General features: G+C 43.3%; 1 long non-coding RNA gene across 1 annotated transcript; it reads left to right on the top strand.

Annotated features, from left to right (window-relative positions):
* Nucleotides 1–7,011: 7,011 nt before the first annotated feature.
* On the top strand, nt 7,012–9,048 carry LOC144785609 (uncharacterized). The gene is made up of 3 exons (XR_013601988.1): nt 7,012–7,896; nt 7,978–8,035; nt 8,263–9,048. It is a non-coding gene; the product is annotated as an uncharacterized LOC144785609 (long non-coding RNA).
* The last annotated feature ends 4,426 nt before the right edge of the window (nt 9,049–13,474 follow it).

Raw genomic sequence — 13,474 nt, 5'->3', positions numbered from 1 at the left:
ATTGGACAACTGCCAATCAGGATTCAGAACAGGACACAGCACGGAAACAGCGATCCTACATATCGCGGATGATGCCTTACAGGCCCTAGATCTTAATAGAACATGTCTACTGGTCCTTCTAGACCTATCATCAGCGTTTGACACGGTAAATCATGATAAACTACTGGACAGGCTACACAAGAGGATGGGAATGTCAGGTCTGGTACTGAAATGGTTTGAATCCTTCCTTCAGAACAGATCGCAAAGATTCTTGGTCAACCAATCTTTATCCCCCTCTTGTCCAAACTCGATCGGGGTCCCTCAAGGATCTACCTTATCTCCTTCACTCTTTAACCTATACGTTGAACCTCTGACAGAAATCCTCCAAGACGCAAACATATCCTATCACATGTACGCGGACGACACGCAGATTTACATCAAAGTAGCATCTCTAGAGGACATCAAGCTAATCAATGAGGCATTAAGAAAGACAATGTATTGGTTAACCAGTAATCACCTGAAGCTGAATGCTCAAAAAACTGAATTCCTATTAATTTCACCACCAAAGATCAATTCAGAGACGATAGAGTGGACCAAAATGATCACAGCACTAAACTGCACCCCTACGCTGGTGGACTCAGCCAAATCGTTAGGAGTCACCTTGGATAAGAATCTAGACATGAAAGCACACATCAAAATAATGGCAAAAAGTGCGCGCTTTCACTTGAACTACTTAAGGAAAGTGAAACCGTTCATCTCATCGGCAGACCTCAAACTAGCAATTCAATCCTTAGTTTTCTAGAGGATTGAATACGATGTACAACCTTAGCAGGCCTACCAAAAATTTCCACGGCACCTCTAAAAGCATGCCTCAATGCAGCTGCAAGGCTCATCACCGGCTCGAGGAAGTTCGACCATATTTCACCTCACCTAAAAGCGTTAAACTGGCTTCCATATGAAGCCAGAATCCAATTTAAAATGGCATGTATCACCCACAAAGCACTCCACTACAAAACACCAAGTTACCTGGCCCAGAAGATTGAGATATCGGGAGGTTGCAGACCTGCCAGAAGTGCCAAGGAGCTGCTGTTGAGGCCACCCATATTCAGGAAAAAGAAAACCTATGACAGAGCGTTCTCTGGGGCAGGCCCCAGAGTCTGGAACTCACTCCCTCCGAAGATCAGGAAAATTACTAACATTATTACATTCAAAAAGGAAGCTAATAGCTTCCTAATGAATAAGTTCCTTACATAGTCAAGTACGGACCTCAACGTCACTGCATCGGAAAGGGCCCACACGGAGCATCGAATGGAAACTAGAAACAATGTCCAGTAAGCAGTAACGACCTAGAGGCTAGAGCACAGAGAGAACTAGAAGAAGTTGCATAATCAAAGCCATGACAGTATGGTCTACTCCGGAACTTAGCATTCAATTTAACAGGATATTGGAGAAAAGTTATAAACTTTTATGTCAACTTGGGGATAGATGCAGGTTGAAAAATTTAGCATTATGTTATCCTGGTGTTAGTACTAACCAAATCTACCTCTTATCAGTATGATACGCCTATTTTACGTAAAGTATAACTAACCTACCATAGTCCAGTAGGGCAATGCTATGTGAGTTGTAGCAGTAGGTTACACCTAATGTATGGAACTATAACTACCTACCTCATTCCCTTTAAGGTAACGCTATGTGAATGGTTTGTCTAATCTACCTCATGTATATGTATTCTGTATTTCTAATCTACCTCCTGTTCATATATTCTGTGAAGCGCTCTGATACCCAAGGGTCACGTTCGCGCTATATAAAACTTTCTAAATAAAATAAAAAATAAATAAAGCCAGGGCCAGAAAATAAAGCTGTTTAGGCATAGTCACTGCTATATCCATCAATTATATTGTTGCTTTATTATGTCATGTCAAATCTTTGCCAGTCACTAAATGGTTAAAAACTGCATTAATACACTGTGCAATTTGTAGTGTGAAAAAGCTTGCAATCTGTACACAACAATGATATTTGTTGATATGAGCTAAGATGTACCTGGGGTTTTTCCATCTTCAGAAATATTGTAATCTGTGTCAATTTCCACGTTTCAGGCTTAGCGGTAGAAGGAAAGGAGTAATTTCACGTAGCAATATTTTATCAAGTCTCCTCAGTAGAGCATTGACCCAGGCAGCTTTAACCAGGGGTACTATATTAATGGCTTCTTGAAGATCTTCCAGCCTGAATGGAAATGCTAGGGTTTTAGACTGTTCAGACAAAAGCATTGGTAATTGGACCTGATCTAAATACTTTATGCAAGAAACCACAGCTGTTTCTCTCAACATCTGCATTGTATATAGTTTAGAATGGTTTCCAAAAAGTGTCACAGTCACATATCTAGGAAATTGCTGTACAGCTATTGCCTTCCTCATCTTTGACCTTAATAATAATGTGGCTCTCAGACCAATATTGAGCCTGTGAGGCTAGTGACTTGTCAGCTTTCTCACTCTTTTTGTAGCAAAAATATCTACAAGATGTAAGAAGTTGTTGGGCTTTGGGTTCATAAAAGGCTTTTATTTGTGCCCTAATATCTATTTATTCTGTCCATATAGTGCCCGGTATTGCTGGTGATCTAATATGCTCTATCTCCAATCTCACCCTTAAATATTGTGTTATACTTAATGGCAAATCCCATATTGTATGATTTGCCATTTCAACATAATCCCCAAGTACTCTGTGGCAGTATTGCAGAAAGGCAGAGGCAGGAGCCGAGGATCACATCCCAAACCATCCATTGAACCTGGTGGTTTAATTAGGAAACAAATAAAATTCGAGAAGATGATAAAATTACTGACTTAGCACAACCACACCCAGTCACCCGAGGACATGGCAAAGATTAACCCCCGGGTCTGTTATGCTTAGTTCATCAATAGTAACTCAATCACCCCCAAAGGAAAGGGCTGAACTATTAATGGAACTCCAACACTACCAATAATGTAAAATTGCATGAGGACTGAGCTTCAAGCCCCCTCATGTCTCCTTATATAGACTTAGTGAGGTCAATGGAGCAGCAGCAATGTAAGGCGCAAGATATTCAGTTACCATATCCCACCACGTTTCCCATAGACCAGGTTCTAGAAGGGATAGCATGTCCCCAGCACTTCCTCTTGAGTTGCTTTTTCTTATGTAGTAACAAGATCGAGGAAGAGCAATGGGTGGACAAAGTCTAACATTATCAAAAACTGTGGAGAAGGCTGTAGCTATAGAAGAAGTCTCGGAAATTCTGTAACAGTCTGATGGGGAGGGGAAGGTTCTGCCTGGCAACAGCAAATTAGAGCCACAGTTGATGATGTATGGTGCCCTATTAGTTAAAAAATCAGATCATAGGATGGTCGAGGAAGCAAATCCAAAGTGGTCCCACTTTCATCAGCTGAAAAGTCTGGAAGACCTAGACCAGGGGTCTCCAACCGGTCGATCGCGAGCTACCGGTAGCTCGCCATCAGCCTACCAGTAGCTCGCGGTCCGATGCCCACTTTAGTACCCTATCACTGTCATTATGTCTTTTTTAGGCCTTTTTGGCCTCTTGTCTGTTCCTGTCTGTGTTTCTTCCGGTATCACACTGCTGCTATTGGTTAATAAGTTAGCAGGGGCAGAGAGAAGTGGGTGATGTCGACCTGGCAGAAGCAGGGTTAGTTTGCAGCTCTACGGGGATCTACAATGCACAATTTGTACATCGCTGCGGCATTGGGGCTGGCTGTGTGATTCCAGCAATCAAATGGAGACTCACTCAGCCCTGCTGCGGCCTCTTTAATACCACATGGCCTGTCACAGCACTTGAGAAAGTGAGCAGAACTATTGAAGAATTTGAGAAAATTGAACGAAATAAAAAACCCAATAAGATACAGAAAGATATAACTAATTTTGACCAGACTAAATTCCATCCTTATTTGGTTGATGAGTTTTTTACCCAACCTAGGCAACAGTACTCTGAAAACTACCCCACATGGGGACGTTTAAAAAAAACCACTGCAATTTCATTTTCAGATTCTTCGATTAGTTCTGGAGACGAGGCTAATTCCAACACCAACGCCCGCCCTGGTCCCTCAAATATTAATTACCCTCCTTTTTTAGACCAGCGCGGACGAGGGAGGGGGAGAGGGAAAACACGGCCTTTGCCACCCCAAACACCACCTCAATCGTGGAACTTCCAATCGGGAGAGAGACAGACGCGACGCAAATTTTACCAGTTGGGCCCACCCCCCCAATAGACAATCTGGGTCCTGAGACATCTGAAACAATACCTATTTTTAATCTGTCAAAACATTAGTTGTCCTCGGCTGAGGTTTCAATTTTGACGCAGGGACTTAGTTTTGTGCCCACTGAAAAAACGTGTCTATTTGATATACAATTGGAATTACTCCAATTTTTTCGCAAACTACATTTGAAAGCCTTCTTTCTCAATTAAACCACACATACTGTGTCCAACTTTTCTGGTTTGCGTCTACCTTCCTTATTCAATCCACCAACAGGCAGAATGCCAGTTGAACTTCTGGCATTTGAATCTTTGGTTTTAAAAGAATCTTCAGCATTACTCAAGGAATTTGAATATATCCCCTATAACATCTCTCTAAATGAGCGGAAGGCCTTACAAACTCTTAAACAAAATCAGAAAGTAATTATAAAACCGGCCGACAAAGGCGGTGGGATAGTAGTACAATTCATGGACAACTATAAAGCTGAGGTAAAACGACAGCTCAGTAATGCTAATCACTATTTGAATTTGAGAACAAACCCTTTAGTTGAAATCCAAACATCTATTAATAATGTGACCTCTAATGCTAAAACTGTTGGGTATTTAAGGGATAAAGAATTTGCTTATTTAAACTGCAAATTCCCAAGGACGCCGGTCCTTTATACACTTCCCAAAGTGCACAAGAATTTAAACAATCCTCCAGGCCGACCCATTGTCTCCGGATGTGGGTCGGTCCTGGAGCCCCTGTGCAAATACATTGATGTGTTTATTAAGGACTTTGCTATTAACCCCCGCAGCTATGTACGGGACAGTGGTGACATCATCTCACAACTTGAATCTATGGACTTCTGTCCCGCCTCTGAATTGTTGGTGTGCTTGCATTTAGAATCCTTGTACACCAACATACCACAAGATGAAGGGATTGAGGTGGTTCGCACTGTTCTGGATACCCGACCAGCACCTGTTCCTGTCCCCACTGATTTTATTATTGAGTTATTGACTATTTCTTTGACTCGTAATTATTTTGAGTTTGATGGAGAATATTATTTACAGGTGAAGGGTACTTCCATGGGGGCTTCTTATGCCCCCAATTTTGCTATACTTTATGTGGACGATTTTGAAAAACGATTTATTTATGACCCGACTGTTAACCCTCATTTTGATTCTATACGTCATTGGCGAAGATACATTGACGATATTTTTTTCATTTGGACCGGAACTGAGACTGATTTACTTTTGTTTTTGGACTGGTTAAATCTTTGTTCCCCTGACTTGAAATTTACATCTACCTGCAGCAATAGTCATGTTGATTTTCTTGACTTAACCATCTTTCCTCATGAAGGGAAGCTATCCCCAAAATTATTTACTAAACCTACAGCCCGTAATACACTTTTAGAATACTCAAGTAATCACCCAAGGGGGCTAAGGGATGGCTTGCCCTTTGGGCAGTTTTTGCGCATTCGCAGAAACTGTTTTTTTAAGGAGGATTACTTTAAGGAGGCTGAAATTTTGTCTGAGAAACTTAGACAGCGTGGTTATCCACGCAAGTTAGTCAAGAGATCCATGAAGAGAGCATGGTACAATCATCGGGAGTTCCTTTTAACCCCGAAAGCCAAAAAGCAAAATAGTCGTATTCCCTGTGTGCCAACTTTTGGAACACAGAGCAATAAAGTGACTGCGATCATTAAAAAACATTGGCCATTAGTGATGGCGACGGGTATTACGCAGGAACCCCCTCTGTTCTCATACAAGAGAGGAAAAAACCTCCGTGATCATCTGGGGCTGCTCTTCCCAAAACTGAGAACTCTAGTCTCACATCTCTCTGGGGTCTTCAATAAACTACTTGGTCACTACAAATGTGGCGGCTGCCAAATGTGTGACTCTAGTCTTAACACTAAACAATTCAAGCACGCTAATATTGTACACATTCTTAAAGACTACTCTAATTGTAACACCCAAAATGTTATATACGCGATTTGGTGTCCTGTGATTTAATTTATATAGGGCAAACCACACAAAAAATCAAGACGCGTCTGACCCAACATAAAAGCCGTATCCGCTGCCAGACTGAAAATGCACCCTTGGTGTCTCATTTCCTGGAATGTAAACATGCTCCCTCTGAGTTGCGCTGGCAGGTTATTGAGGTCATACATGTCCCTGCGAGAGGAGGTAGCATTTCAGCGATTCTCAATAAAGCGGAATGCCGCTGGATGCTTCGTTGTAATAGCATAAACTGTGGTCTGAACTCATTAGAGGAGTGTCATTCCTTGACTTATGGGTGAACCTATTACATATATCTAGGCTTTCTCTTGAAAAAACTGCACTCCTTTATGATATTCACTGACTTTAATGTATTATGATCTTTATTACTGTATAAGTGATGTTTATCATATTTTGATTGCACTGTATAATGTAATGCTTACCCATGTGTAACATTCTGATTGCCTTGCATATCATTCACCTGTTTGTAATTGGACTCTCCTACAGAAAATATCATTGTTCTTGTTCTTTTTCTCAATTCTGTACTTTTGCTTTATACCAACTAAGCCTGCACTTTGTCTGACCCTTTTGGTAATATATTTCTAGTTCTGCGCTTTTGCGTCATACTAACCTAGCTTGTATTTTGCTTGATTCTTTTGGCAATGGATTTGAAGTTCCCAACATATTAGGGTCATTATTTATGTCCTAAATTGACTTGGGGCTTTAAAAATGTTCAGTACGTCCCCTTGTATTGGTCGGTGGTCTGCCAAACACTTTTTTACTTTTCCAATATGGCGGCCACGTTCTCTGACGTCCTCCAACTATGTCGCCAGCACGCTCTTTAAATACCGGAGTGCAGACACTAGCGGTTCTTTCCATTGAAGTAACCACGCCGCAGGATTTTTCAGGTGAGATGCCCGCACGCTTGTTTCCATGTCCTCTAACACGTTTGGCATCTGTCAGGCGAGCTTTCCGTATGTGCCCTGTTTAATACTTTTCTTAAAAATAGTTACTTGGTCTGAGCACACACATTACGTGTGCCCTCGTAATATGGAGCATTATGGGGAATTCTATATATTCATAGGTACGCTACTAGCGAACCTGAAGACTTTATTAATCCTCAGTTTCTGTGCATTTTTTTTGCACGAAAATGGTCGAAGTAATTACTCGACACACCCCACACCTAAACTTTAGTGCTTGTAGCTATTATGCCGACACACTTCACGCCGAAGCCTTTGGGCTTGCAGTTATTATGCTGACTCATTCCACGCCTAAGCCTTCGTGCTTGTGCCTTCGTGCTTGGAGCTACTATGCCGATGTTGACTGTCTTGATTTGTTAAACTGGTATGACATGATTTAATGCAATATATTCGAGTGGGACTATGTGTAACCATTCTTGAGTACGTTACACTGTTTGATCAGCAATTTTTAGATACTGTTTGTGCCGCCCTAGCATCTATCTTTTAATGAGTACAGTCGGGTAGTAATTATTTTTTGGGATATGGGGTTTCCTATGTACATCTGGTGACTCCCATTATAAATGTGTTTCCCATCTCTTTAGACCTGCCGCTGGTCGTTAAGACGGGCTCCTGATTGAAAAGCCCCCGGGAGGACTGAATTTTATTTTCTCCTGATATATTTTATACGAATTATTCAAGTTATAATTCCCCAAAAAAGTTTGGGATTTTGCAATCACCTTCTAAGTAAGTGGCTTTCAATTAGCCAATAGATTTTAATCCCCTCTTTACTGTGTTAGGACACTAACTAGGTTCTTCTTTTCACAGTAATTCAACCTTGAAATTTGTGTAAGCATACGTGATTGCTCTGGCCTGGATTTTAAATGTAGGTGTTACATATTGGTTTGTTCAACTGGTGTTGGTAGTATCTTTCACGTGGAGTTTTCTTTGGAATAAAGTCTGGTATTTATCCCTGCTTTTTCTTTCTTGATTGAATCACGTGGTGAGCATTCTATTTCTTTTTTCTTATCCTTCTTTTTCTTATCTTTCTTCTCTTTCCATTTTTCTTTAAGGGAGTCCAAAAAACTAATATCATTGTAATTACATTTACAGAACTTTGACGCTCTATGAATTATTCCTGTCCTGATGATGACCGCAACTTCTAACAGCGGTTGAAACGCCGTCGACGTATCTGTGGCTCATAAATTTTAGCGGACACATGAGTTTTGTATATGTTGTACCTTTTCTTGGAACATATTTATTGTTTGCCACATGTTTGGTTTTGTTTGTATGTTATGTATTGTTGTATAAACCAGCCCTTATTCTTCTGAGCGCACTATTTATAATAAATTTGTGATAACTTTTTTAATCCTTTGTTGACAGTTTTTATTCTGTGTCTCCCCTTCTTTTATTCCTTTTTTCTCTTCCTCTCTCCGTTTTCTGACTTTTTTCTATAAATTGACATTTATTGTTTTTGATACTGTGATTTATTATTTTATCTCCTGAACTGTTGTTCGGAATACTAACTGTCACAGCATGAGCATCACCGAGCAGTGCCCTCATGAATCAGAGGGACGGTGCTTTGCCTTTTATTTCTGGCAAGGCGCGCCTGCCCAACCCCCATGACCACGCAGGATGTCTGGACAATGTCGATAATAGCCTAAATTTGTCATTCCTGGTGCCAGCCGCTGCTAGGTTCAAGTAGCACCTTCTAACTATGTAGTAGGCAGAGGAGGTCATGCTCTTTGGTGCCAGATGTACTATGCATCGGAAAATGTGTTTTATTTCTGGGGCCACCCCAAGCACTAACAGACAATGATTGCCGCCCAGTGAAAACATGAGTAGCACTGACCTGAGACTTCCTGCGGGGGTTGGAGGGTGCATAGGGCACACTGTCGCCCCAGATTGTATAGAGAGGGCCCTCTCCTGACAGGCTTGCATGTTGGAGAGGCTGGGGCACACACCTGTTGTCTAATCACGCTGTTCCCAGCAGCGCTGAGCTGTCTTTAAAAAGACTGCTGCTGCCGTTTAAAGGACTCCTCTGCAGCCACGGTAGAGCAGCATTGCAGGCAGCATGCAGTCCGTGCACTCTGCTGAGCCCCAGGCTCAGTCAAGAGAGAAGTCTGCATTTTTGCCTAGCATGACGCCATCAGCAGAGCACCAGCATTGACTGAGACCACAGAGCGACGAGTGATGCCTGCAGCCAGCAGTGTCCTTGACATGATGCCACTCCACCTGCAGGAGCATGCCCCCTTCAGAGAGAGCGCCTCTGCCCCTGTTGTAAGTGTGATGCCAGCAGATTAGCACCGCAACCACCAGCAGTAAGACCAAGTTATGGTAAGTCTACTCTACATTAAATAATCATCTGGGTGCACTCTGTGGAGAGCCAAATAAGTAAGTCATATGCTTAGTTTATAACAAGTCTTAAGTAGTTTAAAATATCTTGGTGCAGCCTACATGTGTAATCATCTTTGATTTATGCTTGGCCTGAGGTCGCTGTCTTTCGGGTTTTTCTTGAACTTAGGAGTTTCTAATGTAAAAATCGGTTTACATCTGGTGGTGTTCCACCCCACCCATCCAAAGATGTTGATTTTTATTGGTTATGTGTTCAGTAGTACATTACGGGTGATCCAGGTGGCCTAATTTATGAGGCCCTACCAGCAGTTTTGGCCGCGCTAACGTCACTTTATTGATGTCCCGGTGGCGCAATGTGCCATTGGCATATATATAAGGCCACATAAAGCCATGATACATGGCTTTTCATGGCCTTATAAATATGTGCCCCTTTCATGCAGAAAACTGCGTGAAAGGGGCGTGTCATGGGTGTTACTGGGAGCGTTCAATGCAACATCCATGGCTTTTTGACACTGCCCCAGATTTACGAGATATCGAAAGTCTGAGGCAGTGCCAAAAACATACACCTCCCCAGGGGAGGTGTAATGGTTGCACAATGAGGAGAAATATCTTTATTTCTCCTTGTTTTTCCTTTTGCTCTGTGTGTTGCATTTTGCAGCACACATAGAAAGACGAAAAAACCTCTTGTGATTGGTTTTGTCCCGAACGTTTCCCATCCTGCACAAAAAATTATCATCCCTGCAACGCAGGCACCCTTGGTGTACGGCAGCCCATTGTGCACTCGGGAAAAGGACAGTAATGAGCTGTATCTATTAGATACGGCACATTCCTGCCCTTTTCTTTTGCCGTAGGGCAGCACAGCAGCAAGGCCTGCTGCCCTGCCCTACGGCAAATAACCCATAAATGAGGCCCAAGAGGGTATTTTGAACATGCAGGGAGCCTTAGAGTGAAGCCTTTTAAAGTTAGTCAGAAGTGGTGTAATTTGGGAAAATTCTTTGTTTTAGGGATGACTCTGACAGCAGAATTTGTTACCCTCATTTCTGCATGACATATGTTAATATGATGGTCTTCAGAATCTAATAGCGCAACTAGTGTTCAATTAGTAGTAACCTACTTTGGTAACAGCTTTTATGAGGACGACTTCGTCAAGTTTTGAATCACAGACAAAGCTTAGAGATTTGGCTGATGTAACAAAACTTGGATGAGATGCCTACAGTGGCAGCCGGCATGACTTGCAAGTGGCGGGGAGGGTGTGGGGGGCATGGGAGAGGTGCGAGGTTGAACATTGTAAAACAAAACAAAAAAAATTAATGATACTCTTACCTTGCCGCTGGTGTTGGGTCCCGGGTCTCTGATCCTTGCTCCTGCTCTCTTCATGGGACAGGAAGCCAGAAAGGAAGCTCCCCTGACCAAGCACAACGTTGAAATACAGTGTTGTGATTGGTAAGCACCCAGGTTCCCCTGACCAATCACAACACTGCATTGCAATTGGTTTTGTTCTCCACGCAGGTTGTAATGCAGCCTTCATGAAGAATGGAGAAAGTGTGCCTGACTGGATTTGTGCTGCCTGAGAGGGCCGACCAAACAGTCATTGCGCACTTAGGAGTGGCAAAACCACTCCTGCCCTGCTCCGTGAGCAGAGCCGCCTTGCCATCCCGCAAAGGAAACATAAAATGATAATAACTAAAAGTTATTATCATTTTATATTTCCTTTCCTTTACACCGCTCAAAAGCAGTGGGGGCGGCGCTCCTCCGCTATAGCAGAGGAGCCGCCATTGGTTGCCTATGTTTTGCATTTGGTCAGGCTGCTGTGTTGGAAGCTAGGTGTTCTGCATTAATAAGGGGTCACATGTGTGCCAGGATAGCCATGAAAGTGCTGAAAAGCAAAGGTTCAGTAATTCAATTCAACCAAATAACATAACATCCCCAGTTCATTAACCACTCTCTCACTAAAAGTTTCCCACATGCCAGTGCTACGTTGGAACATGAATTGCTTTGTTCAGGGAAAGTTAAACAACAGGGGTTGTATCACGATCCATGCTGCACTAGGGCACAGCCACAAACCAGGTGGAGCAAAGTGATGTACAGCATTGTGCAAGTGTTACAGTGTAAACTGCAGACCGAACAGCTCAGAAACACAGAGTGGCAACAGCTGGTCTGATTCCGAGCTGTGCTGTCTGGTGCTCACTCACTACTCCAGTTACCGAGTTGGCATATGCAATATTTATTACTCAGTTTTGTTGAATTTTTATTTTTTAAATCATTTTTATTGAGTATTTGAACAGCGGCTAATATAATTGCGAGACAAAGTGAAAGGTCACTTATGGAGCATACAGCCTGATTCATGAAGCTAAATAGCGCCCGCAATAGCTGCGAAAATGCTATTGCGGGCGCAATTTCCCTAATCGGCATTCATCAAGAAAATATCCAAAGCGCAAACAAAAAATAGCGAATTCGCAAATAGATTCTCAGATTCCCGGCAGGAGTGCGCCAAACCACGGAGTTCGCAATACAAGCGCAATCGGTATTCATGAAAATTCTCTAATAGCGAAAAACCACAAATTCTCTATTTGCGAGGCGCAAATTAAGGACAACCCAAAGCAGGTGGTAACCATAAAAGCCATTAGAATTCTTTTTTGAAAAACCGTTGGCCAATCAGGAACAGGTGCAAGCCTGACCAAACACACATAAGGAGATTCAGCAGCAGCAGTTGGAGTCTCACAATGCCAGGAATGTACATGGTGGTCAGGCGGCGGAGGCTACAGCGAGCAGCACGGAGGAGACGCAGAATACAGGACAGGATATTCCGCCAGTGGGTCACCCTGCTGGGCCAAACCAGGGAGCAGATATATGCAAAGTACCGGCTGAATGGGGAAATGATAATCCAGCTAATACAGGACCTTGACCCCCTGATGCAGCACCCAACAAGGCGGACCAATGCTGTGCCTACACATGTACAGGTATTGTGTAGCCTGCACCTCCTGGCCTCTGGGAGCTTCCAGGGGATAGTAGCGGCTGCTGGGGGGATATCCCAGCCCACCATGTCACGCTGCCTCAGGAGTTTTGTTGACGCAATGCTTACCCAGCTACACCGACACATCAAATTTCCCACCAGCCAACAGGAACTGGACTTGACAAAGCTACAATTCTACAATGTGGCCCATTTCCCATCTGTGATAGGATGCATAGACTGCACCCACATCGCCATCTGCCCACCAGCTGCGACGGAGTACATGTACCGGAATCGCAAGTCCTACCACTCCCTTAACATACAGATGGTCTGCAATGCCAAGACATTCATAACTGACATTGTGGCCCAGTACCCAGGGAGTACCCATGACTCATTTATATTCCGGCACAGCGGCCTCCACACACGACTGGCCAGGGGAGACTTTGGGGAAGGACACCTACTTGGTAAGTACACTTTGTCAACAATGTCACATTGCAATGAAGTAGCTGCGCAGCACAGGCACTCACCCTCTGCTCCTCTCATTCAGGTGACAGTGGCTACGCCCTCCGGGAATACCTCCTCACCCCATACCTCAACCCTGCTACACCACAGCAACGGCGGTACAATGTTGCTCACATACGGACAAGGAATTGTATAGAACGGACTTTTGGGCAACTTAAGAGCCGGTTCCGCATACTGCAAAAGACAGATGGGGCCATGTACTACAGTCCTAATGTGTGCTGCCGCATTGTGGCTGTGTGCGCAATTTTACACAACATTGCAACCAAGCGCCGGATACCTGTAGAGATCTCTGGCAGTGAGTCGGAAGGGGATGACCGGCCACCAGCACATGTGCGTCATGCACGCGGGGAGAACCCAGCTGAAGGACACAGACGCCGCAACCACATCACTATGTACAGTTTCTAGAGCCCACACTCCCCTCACCCAACAAATCACAATTGCATGCCAATGTAAATAATGACAGGAGGCCCATGTATGATGCATGAATAAATATTATTG

This window comes from Lissotriton helveticus, chromosome 10 (genome assembly GCF_964261635.1).
Source record: "Lissotriton helveticus chromosome 10, aLisHel1.1, whole genome shotgun sequence".
Classification (NCBI taxonomy): Eukaryota; Metazoa; Chordata; class Amphibia; order Caudata; family Salamandridae; genus Lissotriton; species Lissotriton helveticus.
Note: the sequence above shows the minus strand (reverse complement) of the source record. Positions and strands in the feature narration are given on the sequence as shown.